This window comes from Mus musculus, chromosome 10 (assembly GCF_000001635.26).
Source record: "Mus musculus strain C57BL/6J chromosome 10, GRCm38.p6 C57BL/6J".
In the NCBI taxonomy this organism is placed as follows: domain Eukaryota; kingdom Metazoa; phylum Chordata; class Mammalia; order Rodentia; family Muridae; genus Mus; species Mus musculus.
Window position 1 is genome coordinate 93648480 of NC_000076.6, and position 20939 is coordinate 93669418.

General features: G+C 43.3%; 1 protein-coding gene and 1 pseudogene across 2 annotated transcripts in view; one reads left to right on the forward strand and one right to left on the reverse strand.

The window, feature by feature from the left end:
* Window positions 1-20939, forward strand: part of Ntn4 (netrin 4) — a 104924-nt gene that overhangs the window by 7431 nt on the left and 76554 nt on the right. The window lies entirely within an intron of this gene.
* Gm8580 (predicted gene 8580) lies at window positions 16765-17375 on the reverse strand (annotated as a pseudogene). The gene has a single exon (NR_027478.1). The product of NR_027478.1 is annotated as a predicted gene 8580 (transcript).

Sequence of the window (20939 nt, forward strand, 5' to 3'; positions counted from 1 at the left end):
AGCCTTCTAGTACCCTGTCGCGATGGACATTTTGAAAAGATCTTAGGAGAGGAAAGAGAAAGATAAGTTAGACTCATTGTTTTCTCGTGCAGGGAACACTCTGTGTGAAAAACAAGCAAATGGTCTGAACTCTCAGACTGACTTGGTTATTGATGCACAGGCTCACAGTGGCTCCCTACATCTCAGTGCTACTGGACCACGAGTATCTGTAAAGAAGCAAAATCAGTGTGGGAAAGCAGACAGCAGGGGCCTGCTCACTAACACTCTTACACTGGATAAGTTCAGTGACTCCACACCTATTCAGAGATGACTAACAGATACCCGAGCTCCACTGAACTGCTGGATAGCTCAGTCTATCAAGGGCTTGCCTTCCAGGCACAAGGACCTGGTTTTCATCCTAGAACCCACGTGAACAAAGAAATGCTGGGCGTGGTGCTTCGTACTTGTAATCCCTGCCCTTGGAAGGCAGAGTTAGGTAGATCCAGAGGCTTGCTGACCAGGCAGCCTAGCCTAGGTGGTGAGCTCCAGGTCCATGGGATTCCATTAGAGAGACAGACAGACAGACACAGGTGAATATTTCCCGAGGAACAATACCTAAGCTTGTACGTAGGCGCTCACACTTTACACGTGTATCTAAACACAACTGTGCACACGCACACATTCATGGGTAATCATCGTCATCAATGCTTATATCAAATTTCAAGCAGAGGCTGCAGTTTTTATCAGTTATTTCAATGGACAAGATAAGCTTTTCAATCCACTTTGTAAAGGCATTTCAGTTGAGGCTGCCATTTTAGCAGGCTTGTGTCTCATGGTGAGGAGAGAATTCCTCCAGGTTGGCGCCCCCTAGAGCCATATTTACAACAATAAGCAACTGTTGCTGGATTTTGCAGTTTGCAGGAATAGGCATGCATTTGGTTTATAGTTCTGAAGGCTGCGAAGTCCAACTCATGATAGCAACATCTGCTCAGCATCCTAAGGAAGTAAAGGGCCTCCCGTGCTTTGACAAAACAACTTTACTAGCTTGTGTCTCTCTATACTTATAAAATCCTAGCTCATCACCCTGATGGAACTCCAGTTACTGATTAAAGTCCCCACCACCAAATGCTATCAACACATGAGCTCTGTTTCCAGCGCATGACATTTTGATGAGTGAAATCAAACAGTACCACTGGGTTGAACAAAGCCAAGCATCTGTAAGCACAGATACTATCCTTTGCCCTGTACACAAGCGAGGGAGAAGAGACATGGCATCCAATTCAGCCTGTCTGGCCATGGGCCTTCTTTTTGCACCGCTCCAATTATGGTCTGCCAGGACCACAGAGCTCCACAGCGCACTAAGTGGGAAATCCCGCAATGGAGGGACTAGTGTTGCCAAAGCCCCAGTGGGAGGCACAGCCAAGCCTGGGGCTCAGGTGGTTTGATTTCAAGATTCTCTGTCAACCAGGGGGCTTAGTCAATTTGACAGAGCAGTAGATAATAACAACCTTGGAGGTGAAGATGATGGGTTAATTAGGCTCTTTCAGGATGAAAAGAGGGCCCCTCACATCACCCCTGGAAACAGAAAATGTAGGGAAGGGAGGAGAGGATAGCAAATCATTCTGGGTCCCCCAGTCATCCAGGCTTCCTGGAAGTGGACGTTTGATCATGTGAACCATAAGCAATGGTGTAGAGTTTATCCATCTCTCTGGAAATAACCCTTGCTCACTCCCTGTTCCATTGACTAGTTAATAAAAGAATTCTACACAAAACAGGTGCAGAACCAACTGAATCACATAGTAGGTTCTTTTATTTTCTTCTTCTTCAGAGCATAATGAATATACCACATTCAAGGAGAGAAGAGTAAAGTCTTAGGCAGCAGTAAGAGAAGGCAGGAGCAGGAGGATGCCCCTGATCTCTGAGTAGTCCCTGCATAGACAATGACACTAACTAGTATAGGGATTTTGTCAGTCTTATTTATGGCCATTTCTTTGGCACTGAGGACACAGCTTTGGCCGTGTAGATGCTCAATAAATATGTAGCTAGAATGAAAGGAGGGAGGGGACTGAACGCCGATTCTCATGCTTCCCCAGCAAACACGCCACTGAGTAAGCCACTTATCTGCCTGCCCCCCAGGTCACATTTCCCCTAACTTCCAGATAAAAGTAAAATTAAGTCGGATGTTCCTCGAAATGACACAGAAGGGTCAATATTCACTCCCCGTCCCCCAATCAATCAACAAGCACGCCACTAGGATGAGAGTATTTGAAAAGGAACTTTAATGTCACCGAGGAGGAAAGAGTACCATTCATGAGTCATTTGAAGGCTGGAGAGTTTAAATGGCTTTCCAACAATTACCCCACTGGGCCATGTCTTCCTGGCTTCGGTTTCCACTCTGCACACTAAGCTAAAACACAGCTGAGACAAGTTGGGTAACGTGAAAGACTTGGGAGCCGCAGATTTTCCTTTCTTCTGTCACCCTACAGCCTAGTAGGTGGAAGGTCACTTATGGACCTCAGTAACCTTGGTCGGTATAGGATTAGTTCCCCCGAATATAGATGGCACGCCATTTGAGGTCCAAACATTTAGTTGTTGCTTCAGGATATTGAAAAGTTTGGATGCAGAGCTAGAGAAAGTACCCAAGGAGCTAAAGGGATCTGCAACCCTATAGGTGGAACAACAATATGAACTAACCAGTACCCCGGAGCTCTTGACTCTAGCTGCATATGTATCAAAAGATGGCCTAGTTGGCCATCACTGGAAAGAGAGGCCCATTGGACACACAAACTTTATATACCTCAGTACAGGGGAACGCCAGGGCCAAAAAAATGGGAATGGGTGGGTAGGGAAGTGGGGGGAAGGGTATGGGGGACTTTTGGGATAGCATTGGAAATGTAATTGAGGAAAATACGTAATAAAAAAAAAAGAAAATTTTGGATGCTAATACACAGTGATAAAAGCCTCTAAGGCAGAAAAGTGGGAAGACAATTGAGTTTTTGCATCTATTTACACTTATGTGTTGAACTATAGTTGGGACTTTCTTCACTTGAAGGATAAAACAAACCAATACAGCACTTTTTAGCTAACTGCTGTTTTGCTCAGTTAGGGACATCTGTTCATGCCAGCCTCAGCAACAGTAGCAGAGATTAAGTCACAATGGTGAGCTAATATCTATGTGGTCTTCCCATGGGAAAAAACCTGGTAAGCATACTGCATCCCATTTTCTTGCAAGAACCCTGTTAAAGTTGGATGTAATGATGCACACTTTTAATCCTAGTACGGGGAGGCAAACACAGGAGGATTTCTATTGAGTCCAAGGCCAATTTGGTATGCATCGTGGATTCTAGGGTAGCCAGGGCTATGTAGCGTCTCTGTCTCAATAAAACGGAACAAAAGAACTCCATTGATCAGGTGTCAACACGAAGTGCATTTCGAAGACATAGAAATGGAGGCTTGGTGAGTCAGGGTAACCCAGGGTCAAATAAATGATGAGCCAGCTAATATGAGAGCTGAGATCATGAACTTACTTTGAAATCATCGATACGATTAAGTTCTAATATAACTTCAAAGTCGAAAAGAAGGTTGTCAAGCCGGCTCAGTACCTGAGGACACTTGTGCTGAGCCATAGGACACATGACGGAAGGAGAGAACTGACTCTTGCTAATTGTCCCTTGCCTCCCACATATCTGCTGTGGCATGTACCACCACACTGTAAGTAAATGGAGAAAACGTTGAAGAAGAATTCATTAGACAAAACTAAATCTAGACTACTATGTGATTGTTAAGGATTGTAGAGAACTTCCGGACTGGTGAATACTTTGAGAGAGTTTGCATTTTAGACTTTGGGTTAAGAGGGAGTGTTTCCTTATATTGAAAAGATACTTATAACAAGTGAACACTTAATATTACCCCTGGAGAGTTAAAACAGTGGTTCTCAACCTTCCTAATGCTGTGACCCTTTAATACAGTTCCTCATGCTGGAGTGACCCCAACCAGAAGATTATTTTCATAACTGTAATTTTGCTACCGTTATGAATCATAATATAAATATCCCTGTTTTCCGATGGTTTTAGGTGACATCTGTGAAAGGGTCCTTTGACCTACAAAGGTGTTGAGACCCACTGGCTGAGAACCACTGCTTTGAAAGAAGCTATATAGGAAGGAGTTTATAGTTCTCTGGTATCATTGGGCGTGCTTTTTGATTGGTTTGATTTTTGAGAGGACAGGAGTGCCTTCTACCTAGCTAGTAACTACTCAAGTTTTCCTAAGTTAGTTATATAATGTATTAACGTGTCTATCACCTTGATGTTCACCCTTAGCTGTAATTGTAGGAAGCCATATATATGTATAGTTACACACAGCAATTTGATTATAGACAGCCTAATATATTCCTTTCCTTAGGTGTTATAACTAAAAATGTATAATAGCACCTTTTCAAAAAAAATGTGCCTTTAGTTTATACAAAACTCACACAGGAATGATTGGTTAAAATTATTTAAAGAAGCTAAAGAAAAAGGGAACCCAGATATAGATGTCTAGTCAGTAAATGCATGATTGATTGAATAGATTGTGTGTGTGTGTGTGTGTGTGTGTGTGTATTCATGTATGCATGTGTGTGTGCCCAGGCCAGAGGTTTATGTCAGGCATCTTAATCTAAGACTCTCAGCTTATTTTTTGAGATAGGGTCTCTCACTTAACGGAAAGCTCACCTTCTAAGCTAGACTTGCCAGCCAGCTAGCTCCAGGCATCTGCCCATCTCTCCAGGCACACATACTGCAGCCTTAGCTTCTACTACGTGCATGTTTAAGCAGGCACTCGGGATCTGAACTCAAGTCTTCATCCTGGTGCAAGCACTTTTCCTGCTGAGCAGAGCTGTCTCCCAGCTGGCCAGACACTAGAATGGATTCCTCCTCCAACAATTTAATAATGACCTGGCTGGCTCTTTTAAAAAGTCAGGTTCACATTTGCTTGCTTTGTATTTGTTCTATTTGATGATCTAACTCCACCAACATTTGGTCAAAATAGTCTGGAAACCGTGAGAAACCAGATTGCAAAATGTCAAAATATTGTCATGAGTCACTGAGATATTAAGGCTTAATGATGAAGAACCTATGACAAGCACATACTGGATAGAAGTCAGGTGGTATTCAAGCACATGAGGCGGTTTGAAGAAACAGAGAACCCTCAAAACCAGAATAGGGATTAAGGGTATTAGGTATTGGGAGCTCTGTAAGATTGTGTAGGTGACTGCTCTGACCTGTGGTAGGAGGTGTGTGGGAACGGAGGGGACTCTTTCCCTATTGTCACATGCCTCCTGTCTCTTTCCCACAGTGTTTGTTAATTGAGAGCCTTTGTTCTTTGTATCATTGTATTCAATCAGTGGCTATCAGTCCCCAAGGCTCCCACCAACACAGATTTCTATAAGAAGTAAATGTCTTAAGATATTTTTGTTGAACTGAAACAGAATTATACGAAAGTAACTTATAAAGTTATATTTTACATTTGACTGTGTTGGGTGTTACACATTTACTATGTAGTGATCTTTCAAAAATATTTGTGGTCCATTCTTTTTATATATATATATATATATATTTGGGGAGGGGAACTCCAATTTGCAGAGAAAAATGTTTGTTGTTGTTGTTTTGGTTTGGTTTGGTTTGTTTGTTTGTTTGTTTGATGGTTTGTTTTGTCTTGTTTTGTTTTGCTTGAGACAGGATTTCTCTGTGTAGCCCTGGCCGTCCTGGAACTCACTCTGTAGACTAGGCTGGCCTTGAACTCAGAGATATGCCTGCCTCTGCCTCTCAAGTGCTGGGATTAGTGTTCACCACCATGTCACATGATTTTGATTTTTAATCCCTGTGCAACTTGGACAAGTGTGAAGAGCAAGCAGGGAAAGGGAAAAGGAGGTGCAGAAAGTGGGGTGGATGCTTAGCTGTGGCCCCCAGGAAAAACCTCATGAAGACTGTAGAAGAAGGTTCCAAAGGAAAGCAGGCTTGTGTAGGGAAAGGCAAGGACCCTGGGCCAATCGGCCTGGTACTTTCAGAAGATGGAAGCATCTGATGCTGAAGTAGAGAGATGAAGATGCAGAAGAGTGAGTGAGAACTGAGAAGTGATGACAGCCACAGGGGTGGGGATGGACATCCCCAGATTAAAGTCACATAATTATGTTTAGCATTTCCTTATACTAAAAAAAAAAGTCTCAATTTGTACCACCCAGTCCATCTGATTTACTTAGTTTTTACCCTGAGTGGCATTGGTAGTTATTAGGGATTTTAAACAGATGATTGATTTTATATATATATATATATATATATATATATATATATATATATAAATATATGGTTTTTTCGAGACAAGGTTTCTCTGTGTAGCCCTGGATGTCCTGGAACTCACTTTGTAGACCAGGCTGGCTTCGAACTCAGAAATCTGCCTGCCTCTGCCTCCCAAGTGCTGGGATTAAAGGCGTGCGCCACCACTGTCCGGCATGATATAATATATTTTTAAGATACATGCTAAGAAAAGACTAAACAGGGGAACAGGTGAACAGAAGGAAGTGGGGACCAGCAGGAATGAACTGCAGAGAACCAGCCTAGAAACAGATGGACAGACCAACGGACCCACATATGACATACAGGGAACCAGAGAGAGACACAGAGAGAGAGACAAAGACAGAAGGGAAAGGGGAAGGAGAGAGAGGGAGGGGAGGAGGGAAAATATAAGGGTACTTATAGTGTGTGACCTGGAAGAGTAAAAGACCCATTTGCTGAGAAGCAGAAGTCTGAGGGGGAACGGAAGGAAGCTCCCCACTTTGACATGCTAAGTGTGAGCTGCTAAGTGTGAGCTGCCAGACATCTAAGTGTGAACACTGAGCAGGATCAGATCACAGTTTACAGATGATGTTTGAGGTTCTGAAACTTGGTTGAGATCATCCAGGGTCTAGGTGTGAATAGAGAAGAGGAAGGTCTGGCAAGTGAGCCCAAGCAGAGACAGCATTGTCCGTTGATGCTGCCATTTCTGAGATGCTCTTGGAAGTCCTAAGGCATTCACAAAAATCGGTCTCGCTCACTTATGAGACCGGTTGTAATCGTGCGTTGAATTCCATCGAGTTTCCATGGTCGGGAGGACATAAAGTATATAAAACGTCAAGTAAGATGAAAATTGGAAGCAGTACTCTAGGTTTCCACAAGAGGCACAAAGTCAATCAGAGAGAAGAATGGACAGCGACCGGGCCTGAGTGACAGTGGAGAGGCAAGGAGGGCAGAGCCGAGTCGGAGGAGAACAAAATCTTTGTAAGTCACACAGAAAGAGCTATGCTCGTTTTAGGGACCTTTGCCTCGGAGGGCTCTGTACTCTTACATTGTTTAAAACTCTGGATCTCATGTGTTACCTAGGTTTGTCTCAAACTGGACACACGTGACCCTCCAGCCTCAGCCTCAGCCTCAGCCTCAGCCTCAGCCTCAGCCTCCTGGGCACGCACCCACTTGCCTACACATCATCCTGCCTTTCTTGATTCTGCATCCTGTTTCAGTCCTCAAAGCTGCACCTCTAGGAGTAACAACATTCTGCTGCCTAACGTTTTATGAAATTTGATTTGGAGAACAGGATGTTGGAGGGCATCTACCAAAGGCACTGGGGCTGGACAACCAATATCTTGTAAATGAAAATGTATACATTTGGCAGCAAATTTTTAAAACAAAACCTATTCGTGCTTTAATTAATGTTGCGCATTTTGCAAAGGAGAACAGCCAAGATGCAGTTGCACATGATGGGATGTCCCAGGGCCTGCCCTACACTTTGCATGCATTGCACATGATCTCTAAGACACCAGATCTGGCTCCTATTGATAATGAAAACAAAAGTAAAGAAACCCTACTTTCCTGTCATATTTCATTTTTTAAAAAGTCTTATGGGTCGAATAAGACGCTTTCTTTTTTTATATAATTTTTTGCATTTACTTGTTTGTATGTCTAGGATGTGTGTGTGTGTGTGTGTGTGTGTGTGTGAGTAAGAGAGAGAGAGAGAGAGAGAGAGAGAGAGAGAGAGAGAGAGAGAGAGAGAGAGAGAGAGTAGGGGGGCACCTGCCAGTACGTGAGTATGGAGGTCAGAGGACAACATTTTCTTCAACCACATTGGTCTCAGGGACCAAATTCAGGTTGTCAGTCTGTGTGGCAAGGGTCCTTACTAACTGAGCATCATTGTTGGTCTGTATTACATTTCTCTTCTTGCCACCACTCTCCTGCAGCTGGCAGAGGCGCAGAAGTTTCCCAGGGCCTCGGTGATGTTTGTTGATGGTACTCAATGCTTCATGTCACAGCTCCTCAGTCAGAAGTTATTATGAGTGGTCTCCGATGGCCTCCACAGATGGCTTCCACATGCCGTCTAATTTATTTGCGCCGACAGTGTGTCTTTTGGCTCCCATTGGAAAAGGCTTCTCTGTTTTAAAATGGAATTGGGGGATGTGATCATTCTTTATAGCTTCCCTTCCAACATGGTCCTCAAACTTCCCCCAGAAATCTGTTTTTCTTTATTCCTTCTACATTCCTGTGCTGAGTCTTGGATGTTCCTCTTCACAGTAAAAAACAAACAAACAAACAAATAAACCAAAAAAAAAAAAACCCACCTCCCTTGGGAACTAGCAAGATGGCTCGTTGGGTAAAAGGGGTGGCCATGCAAGTGTGGTGACCTAACTTTGATCCTTGGAACCTACACTCTATACACTGCTATAGCCCTTGTGTCCTCTGCCCCTCTTTTCCCTGCTACACACACACACACACACACACACACACACACACACACACAGAGAGAGAGAGAGAGAGAGAGAGAGAGAGAGAGAGAGAGAGTAAAAAACATTAAAGACTTCCTCAAGTTCCTGTTAACACTCTCAGCTAAAGAGCTTGCCTCCTTCCTACCTAGTAAAACCTTTAAGAACAGCATCACTGTCCATCTCTCCCCCTACAGCCCAGTCCTCATACAAACCTCCATCATTGCTCATCCTTATAATGTTCCTGAAGGCTCTCTCCATCGTCTCCTTTGTTCTCCAGTCTCCTATCATGTAGCCTGAAGGATGCTTTATTGTTATTTTGAGATGGGATCTAGCTAAGTAGATCTGACTGCCCTGGAGCTCACTGTAGAGAATGGGCTGGCCCAGAGCTTACAATTAGCCTACCACCCATACCTTCCAAGGGCTGGGGACTGAGACTATCAGTCGCAAGTCAAACTGAAGGAATCCCTTCCTAATGTCACCCCAGTCTTTACCGTGGCATGACAGGCCTTTCCTGAGCATTGGGCCCCTCCCACCCTCTGTCCCCATGGCCGTAGCTCTGGCCTCCAAGGTGTCTGTGAAAGGACGTATCACTCTGAGTTTCTAGTGTACTCTCTCCTCCTGACAGATACTTCCTTGACTTAAGGAACTCTTTTTTTTTCAATTTTTAGACATTTTAATTATTTTGATTTTTAAGATTATAATATAATTACATCATTTTTCTTTATATTCCCCCTCCAAACCCTCCCAGATATACCTCCTTGCTCTTGTTTTCTTTAACTGTTGTTACATAATATATTGTTAGATAATATACATAATGTATATCTATATACATTTACGTTCCTAAATACCTAACCTCAGCCTGCCAGCTTTGCATGTTAGTTGTGTGTGTGTGTGTGTGTGTGTGTGTGTGTGTGTGTGTGTGTGTGTGTGTGCTCAGAGATGACCATTTGGTATTAGATAACCAATCAGTGTGCTCCTCCCTGGGGAAGACTGTTTCTCCCACTCTCCACATTTCTTAGCTATTCTTTGTGTAGAGTTGAGACCTCCTGGACTTGCCCAGTCCATGTTAGCATATCTAATGTTGTTGCCCGTGTTTGGCTCATGTTTAGACAGTGAGACTTGCTGTGTGCACCTTCTGACATTACTAGAACACACACTTTCACAGCAACCCCTCTGATCCTCTGGCTCTTACAATCATTACACCCCTCTTCTGCAATGACCTCTGAGCTCCACCTCTGGGTAGGGGTTGTTTTGTAGATGTGTCTGGGCTCTACAACTCTGCATTTTGACTGGCTGTAGTTTTCTATAATTGTCTGTCTGTTGTAGAGAGAAATTTCCTTGGTGGTGGGTGAGGACCACATTTATCTATAGGTCTAAGGGCATATATTTAGTCCGTAGTTAGGGATTATGACTGTTTAGTAAAGTGGTGGTGGCAGGTTCCTCCAAGGCCTATCACTTTGCTAGCCCTGGTTAGCTGGCTGGATTTCTAGCATCAGGCGTGATTTTCTTCTTGTTGAGTGGGTGTTAAGTCCAGTTAAAGAGTTGTTGGTTACCACCAAGGTATGTGTGCCATTACTGCACCCCTGGGCTGTCATGGCTGTAATGCCATGCTCGTCATAGTGCTCTTAGGTATCGTAGCTAGGTAGGACTATTGGTTGCTTCCCTCCTTTGAAAGCTTGCATGGCACCTTCTGGTACTGTAAAAGCTAGGAATGACTCTTCTTTGACCATCTCCATCAATTTCTACTTCTCATACACTTACCTAAGTTCTTACTCAAGATACTTTGGATGGATGGATGGATGGATGGATGGATGGATGGATGGATGGATGGATGGATAGATGGATGGATGAATGGATGGATGGATAGACGGGCAGATGGATGGACGGATAGACAGATGGGTGGATGGATGGGTGGATAGATGGATGGATGAATGGATGGATGGACAGATGGACAGGCAGACGGATGGATGAATGGATATATGGATGAAGAGATGGATGGATGGAAAGATGGCAGACAGATGGATGGGATGGGATGGGATGGGATGGATGGATAGATGGACCAGTGGGCAGATGGGTGGACAGATAGATGACTAGATAATTCATATTCATCCTTAAGGACTTTGCTTAGGCTCCATCTCTTACCAAAGTTCAGGAGTAGGTATGCTGTGCACATCCATCACATGCATGTGTCCGAGCACTCTAAACTCACTTCTGTTGTAGCCGCTAACACATTCTTTTGTGAACTCCTTAATAAAGTGCAGACCACACCTAAAGAAACACTATCTGAGTGTCTAGCATGCTGCCTGCCATTAAGTAGATATTTATCAAATAAATGAACTCTGAGATTATCACTGTTAATATTAATGATGACAGCTCCTCATGGTTTTTTTTTTTGTGATTTAAGGTTCTTTTATGGCAGAGAATCAGGTATGAGGCACATAAATAGAATGTTTGAGAAGCAACTTGCCAAGTGCCTCTTAAGTTTGCCTTTGGGAGGACAGATTCCCAGGCAGACAGTTGACAAGTATAATTTTTCACAGAGATGATCCCATGGGTTCCATTCCTTTGCAAACCCAAACCACAGGCTCTGTTCCTAGTTGCCAGAGGCCTGGCACAAAGGGAAGACTCATCTATTCCTACCTCAACAGTGCAAGGTGCATGGAAAGGTTTACTCCAGGATCTCGTTCAGGTTGTCACCAGTGTCACTGCAAATGACTGGAAAAGGTGCCTTGTGCATATGTTTCTGTGATCCAGCCAATTGGCTCTCACTACACTGTGCTGATGGCAGTGGTAATTGTTTGGGAATTCTGGAGAGCAAGCCTCTTGGTGGCTATCTCTGGGCAAGCTTTCATGGCTGTTGGCTTGTTTGTGTAAAGCCACAAGTGTCCCTCCCTCTCCCAAAGGCCTTCTCTTTCAATTAAGCCAAATCCAACATTCACCTCACCTGCTTACCTGGAGCTAGTTGAGAGATAGACCATTTTTGGAGAAAGAATTTAAATATCAGCCAGGCCATGGTAGCATATGCCTTAAATTCCAGCACTTGAGAGGCAGACGCAGGCGGATCCCTAGGTTTAAGAGAAATCTGATCAATGGAGTGAGTTCTAGAACAGCCAAGGCCATACAGAGAAACTCTATCTTGACTCCTCCCCAGAAGAGTTTAAATATCACTTTCTTGGCAAAACAAACAATATTTGGGGAGTCTAAACTGGGTCTTGTCTCTCCTAGTTAACCTGTATATATTTGGTTACATCTATGTATCTGTGTATTTAAGGACTTCATAGTCTAATGGAGAGTTTTAACTCCTGTCTCTCTCTCTTTTTAAAATTTAATTTCTTTTTCTTTTTTACTTATTCACTTAACATCCCCCTCACTGTCCCCCATTCCAATCACCTCCTCCTACAATCCTTCCCCCATCCCTCTTCCCCTTCTCCTCTGAGCTGGCGAGTGCCCCCTTGGGTATTCCCCCCAACCTGGCACTTCAAGTCTCTGCAAGGCTAGGTGCTTCCTCTCCCACTGAAGCCAGATAAGGCAACCCAGCTAGAAGAACATATCTCACATACAGTTAAGAGCTCTTGGGATAGCCCCTGTTCCAGTTGTTTGGACCCACAGGAAGATAAGCTGCTCATCTGGTACATATGTGTGGGGAGACCTAGGTCCATCCTGTGTATGTCCTTTGGTTGGTGGTTCAGAGTCTGAGAGGCCCAAGGGTCCAGGTTACTTGAAGCTCTTGGTCTTTCTGTGGAGCTCCTACCCCCCTTTTAGGACCTACACTCCTTCCTTCTATTCTTCCATAAGAGTCCCCAAGTCCACTGTTTGGCTGTAGGTCTCTACATCTGTCTGTAACTCATATCTCTTAAGAATAGATAATAATTGGAAGGTGGGGAAGGGAATCCTGCGGGAAAATACCTATAGAAAGTCACCTCTCTGACTAGCTGGAGACTCTGGAGTGCTGGTTGGCAGGAAGGGAGAGGGGAAGATGAAGTTGACCTTAGAGGCTCAGGGTCTAATTTTTCAGGACTTGATCCTGGAGATTCAACAGCAGCCCTGGGTTAGGGTAACATAGTCAGAGCTATTAAGAAAGAAAACTCAGGCATCAGCCTGAAAACAAAAACAAAAACAAAGACAACAACAACAACAAAACCCTTGAGCAAAATTTAAAAGATTAACTTCAGTAGTGACACATATAAATTCCTCTGTTCACAACTCAGCCCTACCACCATCAGCGCAGAGGTGTGGCTGACTTATCAGCCATTCATGTGAAAAGAAAAAGAAAAGAAAAAAAAAAAAACCCTGAGGGTTTTAGTTGACTGTGATTTCAGTGTGAATCATCAACATATTGTGACTGCCAAAAAACCTGAATGCAATCTTAGGCCACATTTGCAGAAGAGCTGCGTTCCAAGAGACGGAGAGGATAGTCCTCTGCCTCCCTCGTCAGAGAGCGGCTAGAATATTATGCTCAGGTCAAGATTTTCCTATTTAGAGAAAGTTGGGCAGAAGAAATGAGAGCAATTAGAGAACCCTTGTTATATAATAAACAATTAACTTGGGATATTTCGCCTTGGAGAGGATTTATGGATGTTCAGGGATTGCTAACATTCTTGGGATATTTGAAGAGGGATTAAATGGACTCTGATGCTTTCAGAAGGCAGGGGTATGACCAAAGAGAGACTTTCTAAAAACCTAAATATATCCAGAGTCTGAACAAACTCTTCAGTCTCTTGTGCCAGGGAATGTTTCAAAAAAAAAAAAAAAAAAAAAAGTCTGAGGATCCGCAGTGGGAAGCTTATGTGCAGAGCTGGTAGTCTCGGGACCTCTGGCACTGTCCCCTCCTCTGGCACTGTCCCCTCCAACTCTGAACACACTCATTTCGATTTAGGGAATTCTTTACATCCACCTTGTTGAAGATCAGAGGGCTGTGGCTGGCACTGTGGAACAGTGCAGAGCCTGGTAAGCCCCGTGACAGCTGAGCAGCTGCCCTCTGCTTTGGTGTACACGATCATGGGAGATCTCGTGTTTTTCTGCCATGGAAGGAATAGCCCTGCTTCTTAACCATTAACCACAAGGAAGTCATTTCACAACCAGGGGAAGGGAAAGAAGACAATGAGAATGAGTCCCTGCTATCTGGGTCTTTGCTTTGTACCAATGAAAGACATTTCATCTACATGTTATAATAGGGCCAGCTGCATATGGCCATTTGAGAGTGGATTGGAGCACCCCACCCCCAAATCTGGGCTATGCTAATGTACTGTAAATTCTAACCTTTACATCAGCTGGCCAATTCTATTGCTGTCCCTCCAGATAAAACTCTGTCATCTCTCACTCCAGTGGAGCCTAAGTAGCTGTCATGTCCTTATTCAGGGGACTTTCAGGTCTTCATTTATAAACTGGGTCAGTGTAAGAAAGACTCAGATAAGGCACATGTAAATGTGTTTATAAATGGCAGAGGACTGTATAAATACCATTAACACATCTCTATCACATTACTAATGAAGAAGACATTTTCAGCCACTTCATTTAGTGACCAGATATTTGGTTCTAGGAACACAGTAAGGAACAGAATAAAGTCCACTTCTACCAACCAAACAATAGATGTAAATAGACTTTTCTTTTTAAAACTTATTTTTATTTCATGAGAATAAGTGTTTGCCTGAATATTATGTCTTTACACCACAGTTGTGAGTATCATGTGGGTTTTGGTAATTGAACCCAGGACCTCTTGAAGAGCAGCCAGTACTCCTAACTACTGAGTCATCTCTCTAGCTCCCTAGATGGGCTCCTTTAGAACAACAATCAGGTGTAAATTAGGGACTTCTTGTAGTAACTTTGAGTATTTGTCAATGTTTCCTAGATCATCGAGGACTTAGCATTTTTACTTAGTGCTTTTAGAGAGACATTTAGTTGAAAACAAAAATCAGTCTTGGTTATATAATAACAGATAAATGAATTATATGCTTTAAAAAAACATAGACTAGTCATCTCATTGGACAGTAACAAAGTAGCAATGTTAGATTTAGAAATGAACACATCAGGGTGAGAGGAGGATTTCATGTCTCTTCAGTCCATATTTAGTTCTGCCTATCTACTGGGACTTTACAAATTATTTAAAAATTGTATCATGAATGTCAAGTGCAAGATAAAGAGCTAAGTTTTAAGAGCTATTTTTAGGTGGCAATGTCACAGCCAGATGAAAGCCAAATGCCTTAGCAAGACTGAAAGAAATGTACCCACCTACACCTTTTTGGTATTCCAGACTCCTGAAGTAATTTCTAAGTGAGTCCATCTAGAGGTTGCTCCGTAGAGAACTAACAGTGAGCAAGCACTTATGGTCTCAGTTCAGAGCTGGGTTCAGAGCTCTGAGCTTGCCTTTAGTCTTTGGCTACAGGTAAATAGTCCTGGCGACTTTTTTAAAAATAATTTTAAAAAAATTTTTTAAACGTTTATTTATTTATTTTATGTATATGAGTACACTGTAGCTGTCTTCAGACACACCAGAAGAGGGCATCAGATCCCATTACAGATGGTTGTGAGCTACCATGTGGTTGCTAGGAATTGAACTCAGGACCTCTGGAAGAGCAGTCAGTGCTCTTAACTGCTGAGCCATCTCCAACCCTCCTTGTGACTTTATATGGCAGGTTTGCTGTCAAGATGAATCAACTTTTCAAATAATATGCTCTTCCAATGTCTCTTAAGGTGTTTTTCAAGTTAGCCAGGGACTTATAATTTGTTTAAAGAATACATCAGTTTAAAATAGAGTAACCAGGACACACAAGCACGCATGCACACACATATGCACAGGTATGTATGTATGCACAAACAACACATGTACACCAGTTTTCCAATAACTTTCTTTCTCTCTCTCTCTTTTTCTTTCTCTCTCTTTCTTTCTTTCTTTCTTTCTTTCTTTCTTTCTTTCTTTCTTTCTTTCTTTCTTTCTTTCTTTTCTCTCTCTCTCTTTCTTTCTCTCTCTCCCTTCCTTTCTTTCTTCCTTCCTTCCTTCCTTCCTTTCTTTCTTTCTTTCTTTCTTTCTTTCTTTCTTTCTTTCTTTCTTTCTTTCTTTCTTTCTCTCTTTCTTTCTGTTTTTCAAGACAGGGTTTCTCTGTATAGTCCTGGATGTCCTGGAACTCACTCTGTAGACCAGGCTGGCCTCGAACTCAGGAATCCACCTGCGTCTGCCTCCCAAGTGCTGGGATTAAAGGTGTGTGCCACCACTGCCCAGCTACAAGAACTTTATGAAAGACGTTTCAGGCTCACATGAAAGTCCACAGCCAGGAGTTTTGTGGCGCTGCCTTCTTTTCACTCCCCCTTTCCCCTTTAGAAACCTAACTAGTAAAGTGGGCAGCCACTTCTGCATGATCTTGTCTATACGCTAAGCCTGTGCGCTGGCTGGGACCACGGGAACAATGCTATGTATGCAGCTGACCCCCAGTGCTGTTTTCTTCAAAGGCCATTTTAATCTTTTGGTCCATTTCTAGTTAGTTATTGGCATCCCTTGAGCTGCTGAGAAATTAAACTTAAGTCGATGACTGCCGCCCTTAACTATCTGAAGGGTTTCCATACTGAAGATTAAATAGGCTTACTTTGGATGGCTCCAAGTTGAGTATTAGATATTCCAGAGGACAGGGAGAAGTGTCTTTCACGTGTAACTACTGACTACTCAGGTCGCTTCCCCAAACTCCTTTGTCACCACAGCCCCCACCTACCCTTCTGCCAATGAGTTCAGTTGACATGTGACCAGAAATATCATTTTTCTTAGGATCTAAATAATGCAAAACAGATGTAATAGAAATGTGGAGATGGTGTATTTTGCATCATAATTTGAATGGAGAGCCGACTCTTCCCCTCCCCCACTCTCCTTCCTTCCTTGTCATTCCTGCATCTTTGTCTCGTCCTGACTGGAGGTAACTGTGCACAGCACTTATCCCCACTTCTCAGGCCCCGGTCTTCACTGAAGCAACTGGGTTTCTTCCCAAAGAACTGAACCAGAAGCCCCGTGGGTCTTTTCTTTTTCTTTCTTTCTTCTTCTTCTTCTTTTTTTTTTTTTTTAATAACAGATCTTGCCTGAGTTTATTTGTAAGAACGGCATAGGACACTGGTCATCTGCAAATAGTGTGTGGGGAGGTGTGTCACAGCAGTCTGTCTTCACACTGGCAGGAGCCTTTTTTACGGGGCCTTCACAGGGGCCTGGGCACCTTTGGGAGCCTGGGCTGGAGCTGAAGCCTGGGCCTTAGCTGGAGCTTTGGCCCCTGCCTTGGTTTGAACCTTAGGCTTCGGTTGGCAGAGCCTCTGACCCTTGGCCATGTAGCTTCGAATCCGCTTCCCAAGCTTAGGGCGAGCGATGAAAGCCAGCCGCTTGAATTTGGGGCCTTTTGGCATCTTGGGCTTGATGGCCTGAGGCTTCACCAGGGCCTTGATGGCCTCTGCACGCGCACTCACTGCCTTTGCATTGTTGGCCTGCGTCTTCTCCAGGCCTTTCTTGTTGTGCTTCTTGGCAATGCGCATGTTCCTCAGGAACTTGGGGTCAACCCCCTAAGAGATTCGTATCTTTGCAACCGGGGTTTCTTGATGCCATTTCTGTGCCATTTGAGGGACTGGTTGTGTGTGGTGTAGTTCTTGGACTTGGCCATGTCTGCACGGTAACCCGCGGCTCCCGCAGCACCTGGGACTGGAAGAGCCCCATGGGTCTTTTCAAACGGACTATTGCTTAAGTTAAGCGGAAAAAAAAAAAAAAAAAAACTTTGATATCCATTTTGACATAAAAATATACAGTCAGAAAAAGAAATCTTCAGAAATAGAGATTAGAATTTGCTTGGCATTATAGAAGGAGAAAAAAGTGGAAATACTTTCATTGGTGGCTTAGACATATAAATAAAAAAGAGGCCATTTGCTGCTCAGCCAGAGTGGTAAGTGGTCGAGAAACTATGCAGCAGGGAGCACTGTAAAGAGTTTACCCAGAGGATGAAAGCCAAGCTTTTATTCTTTTAACCATTTGAAGGCCTTGTCCGTGTTGAAGATAAAAGGAATTTATCTAATGCAGGATTAGACTATAGGAGACAGACTATAGCTCAAGTAGAAGACCTTTAATGAAAACCATCCAGCAGTAAATGTGCGGCTTGATGATGGGAGGATCTTATAGCAGGTGGGTGTGTCTGACAGCAGGTGGGTGTGTCTGATAGCAGGTGAGTGTGTCTCAAAAACAAGTGGGTGTGTCTCAAAGCAAGTGGAAGGGTCTCAAAGCAAGTGGGTGTATCTCAGAGCAAGTGGGTGTGTCTCAGAGCAAGTGGGTGTGTCTCAGCAAGTGGGTGTGTCTCATAGAACAGCTCTGCTGTAAACCCAATGGCTCATAAACATTCTTTGAAATCCTGTGCTTCAGACTCTTCCATAGAATCTCTACTTTCTGAGCAGAAGAAAACAGCCTAATTTTATGGTGCTGTTTTCTCTTTAGGAGTCATAAGAATTAGACTCACTGATCTCTGGGTTGGCAGAGAGTGCTTCAAGATACACAGTACAGGAGCTAGAGAGATGGCTCAGTGGTTAAGAGTTCAATTCCCGACACCCACATGGCAGCTCATAACGGGTTTGCTTTAGACCTGAGACAATTCTTCCTCCTCTGTAAGCCCAGTTCCAAGAGATCTGACACAGACATCCAAGTAGGCAGAACACCAGTGCACACACAAAAATAAATAAGTCATTAAAAATAAGCTGTACAAGTTGGATAAGTTTCATGCTTTGTTTTTAAAAGGCCAATGACTTGCTGGGCTTTCCCTTTGCAAGCCTTCCCTTCTAAGTCAGCTCGATGTTCTTTTCCTTAATTCAACTCTCTTGAAACTAATCCTCATACCTCAGACTGGAACTTAAAGGGAAAAGATATGTGAGCTTAATCTTTACTGGGAAAACTTTTCATGGTGGTAATTAATACTGGACCTCAAGGTCTCCTACCAGTGAAGGGCAAAGTGGCCCTGTCCTCACTACCACTCCAGTAACCGCAAATATTTGTCTGTGGCCTAAGGCAAGTTGGGAGGTCCTTTTGAGGTCTATTTGTTTGGTAGCCAGGAACTCCCCACCAGGGAAACGGCTAGTTAGAAGCTTGTTTTCAAACCTTCAGCAGGACATTTGGTTGCTCCTGATAAAGTCTGAAGAAAAAGAAAGAAAGAAAGAACATTCTAGTGTTGTTTGTGTTATAGAAGTCTCCCAGTATGCACACTTATATTGAAAAGAAGGCTCATGTAACTGTGGTTTTCTGTAGCAAGATAGATAGATAGATAGATAGATAGATAGATAGATAGATAGATAGATAGATAGATAGATGATATCACTTTTAATGTACTTCATTTAAAAGAATACCTCTCTTGTCCCACCTCATAGAAGAAATTCCCTTTTCATTTTCACTACAGATTTCTGCATTAGTATCCTTTGATGTCATAATTAAGTGGCCAAGGCAAAGAAGAATCTAAAAGCTTTATTCTGATTACACTGAATGGAGAAAGCCAGACCAAGCAAAAGCCTAGGAGGTCAAGAAATAAAACCCCCACCCAGAGGTGTTAGAGTTTCCCCGTACTTCAGGAAAAGGGGATAGCTTCTACTATTCTGACACTGAGCATGTCTTCCTAACCCAACAAACTGTAGAGAACAAACTCTGCAACTTGTTCAAAGGAAAAACAAACAAACAAACAAACAAACAAACAAACCAAACGTCTCAAGAAGAATCCTCAACCCTTCAGAGAGGAAGGGAAGCAGAGCCTAGAAGGGCTAACAAGAAAAGAATTGCATTTACACGTGCAGACTGACAGTATGAAAATCAGATAATTTTATATTTTTTTCCTCTTGTTTCATTCCTAACATTCCACAAGTTACAATATCCTAACAGTTATAGCTCTGAAATGACTTTGACTCACCAAGGATTATCAGCTCTAAGGTTTAGCAAAAAAAAAAAAAAAAAAAAAGCAAACTGCATAAGCCAGTTGTTCTCAGGTCCTAGACGTAGACAACTCAAGATTGTGATCCTAGAAAGTAGAAACAAAAATGGCGGGCCTTAGGGTTGCCTCTGCTCACTGGTGATTACTAGTCGGACACTGCCAAGCCTCAGCATGGGAAGGGAAATCTAGATTCCAGTGGCTGGGCTGAGGAGACATAGAGGGATGTGGAGAAAAGAAAAGGCTGCTACCACTCATGAGGTTACTAGAGAGAGGAGGGGTGCACCTAAGAGAGAAACTGGAGATCAGGGCAAAGGTCGACTTGGACTTTTGGCTGAATTCCAAATGGGATGTGTGCACCCTAAACCTCAACAACAGTGGAGGAAGCACCTCCAGAAAGCTACAACTGAACACTTCTGAGTAGTCCCACACAGTAGGAAATAGTTGGTCTTCCCAGTACACAGAGTGAGAGACAGCATCCTTCATAGGCATTGGGCAGAGTTGTTACAAGGATCTCAGAAAGCTTTAGTGGTGGAGCTAAGAGAGCCCTAGATTATAGATGGTACAGGATTCATTATACCAAACATGAAAAATAATATTTCTGGGGAGATGGCTCGGTGGGTAAGAGTGCTTGCTTTGCAAATGTGGGGATCTGAGTTTGAATCCCCAGCACCCATGTATAAAGCAAGGCAAGGCTGCATGTGCATATAACTCCAACATTGAGAGAAGAGACCAGCAGATTTGGGAAGCTCACAAGTCACCCAGCCTTGTCAAAATGGTAAGCTTTTCCTTCAGTGAGAGACCTTGTTTCAAGGCAATAATGCAGAGAATAAAAGATGAAGACACCCACTATCCTGCTTTGGCCTCTACATATACTCATGAAATGTGTGTGTGTGTGTGTGTGTGTGTGTGTGTGTGTGGCCCATATACTTAGACCTGTAGACCTTAAAAACAATATCAAGCAAGTCTCAAGAACCTCACTAGTGAGTTCACATTGTTGTGTTTTATAAAAAGAGAGTCAGGATATGTTTTGTAGAGTCAGGTATGGTGAGATGGGAGGGTTGCCTTGGTGAGCCCATGCTGAGGCATCCTTTCCCCTGAGGTACCAGTCATACGATGGATATGATATAGAATAGAGTTTATTTAGGGCATGGGAAAGGGGGTTGGGAAGAGACTAGAGAAAGAGAGAGACAGAGACAGACAGAGACACAGACAGACAGAGACAGAGAGAGGAGAGGCTGGCCAGGAGCATTGGAGAGAGGGGGGGGAGAGGGAAGGGAGAGAGG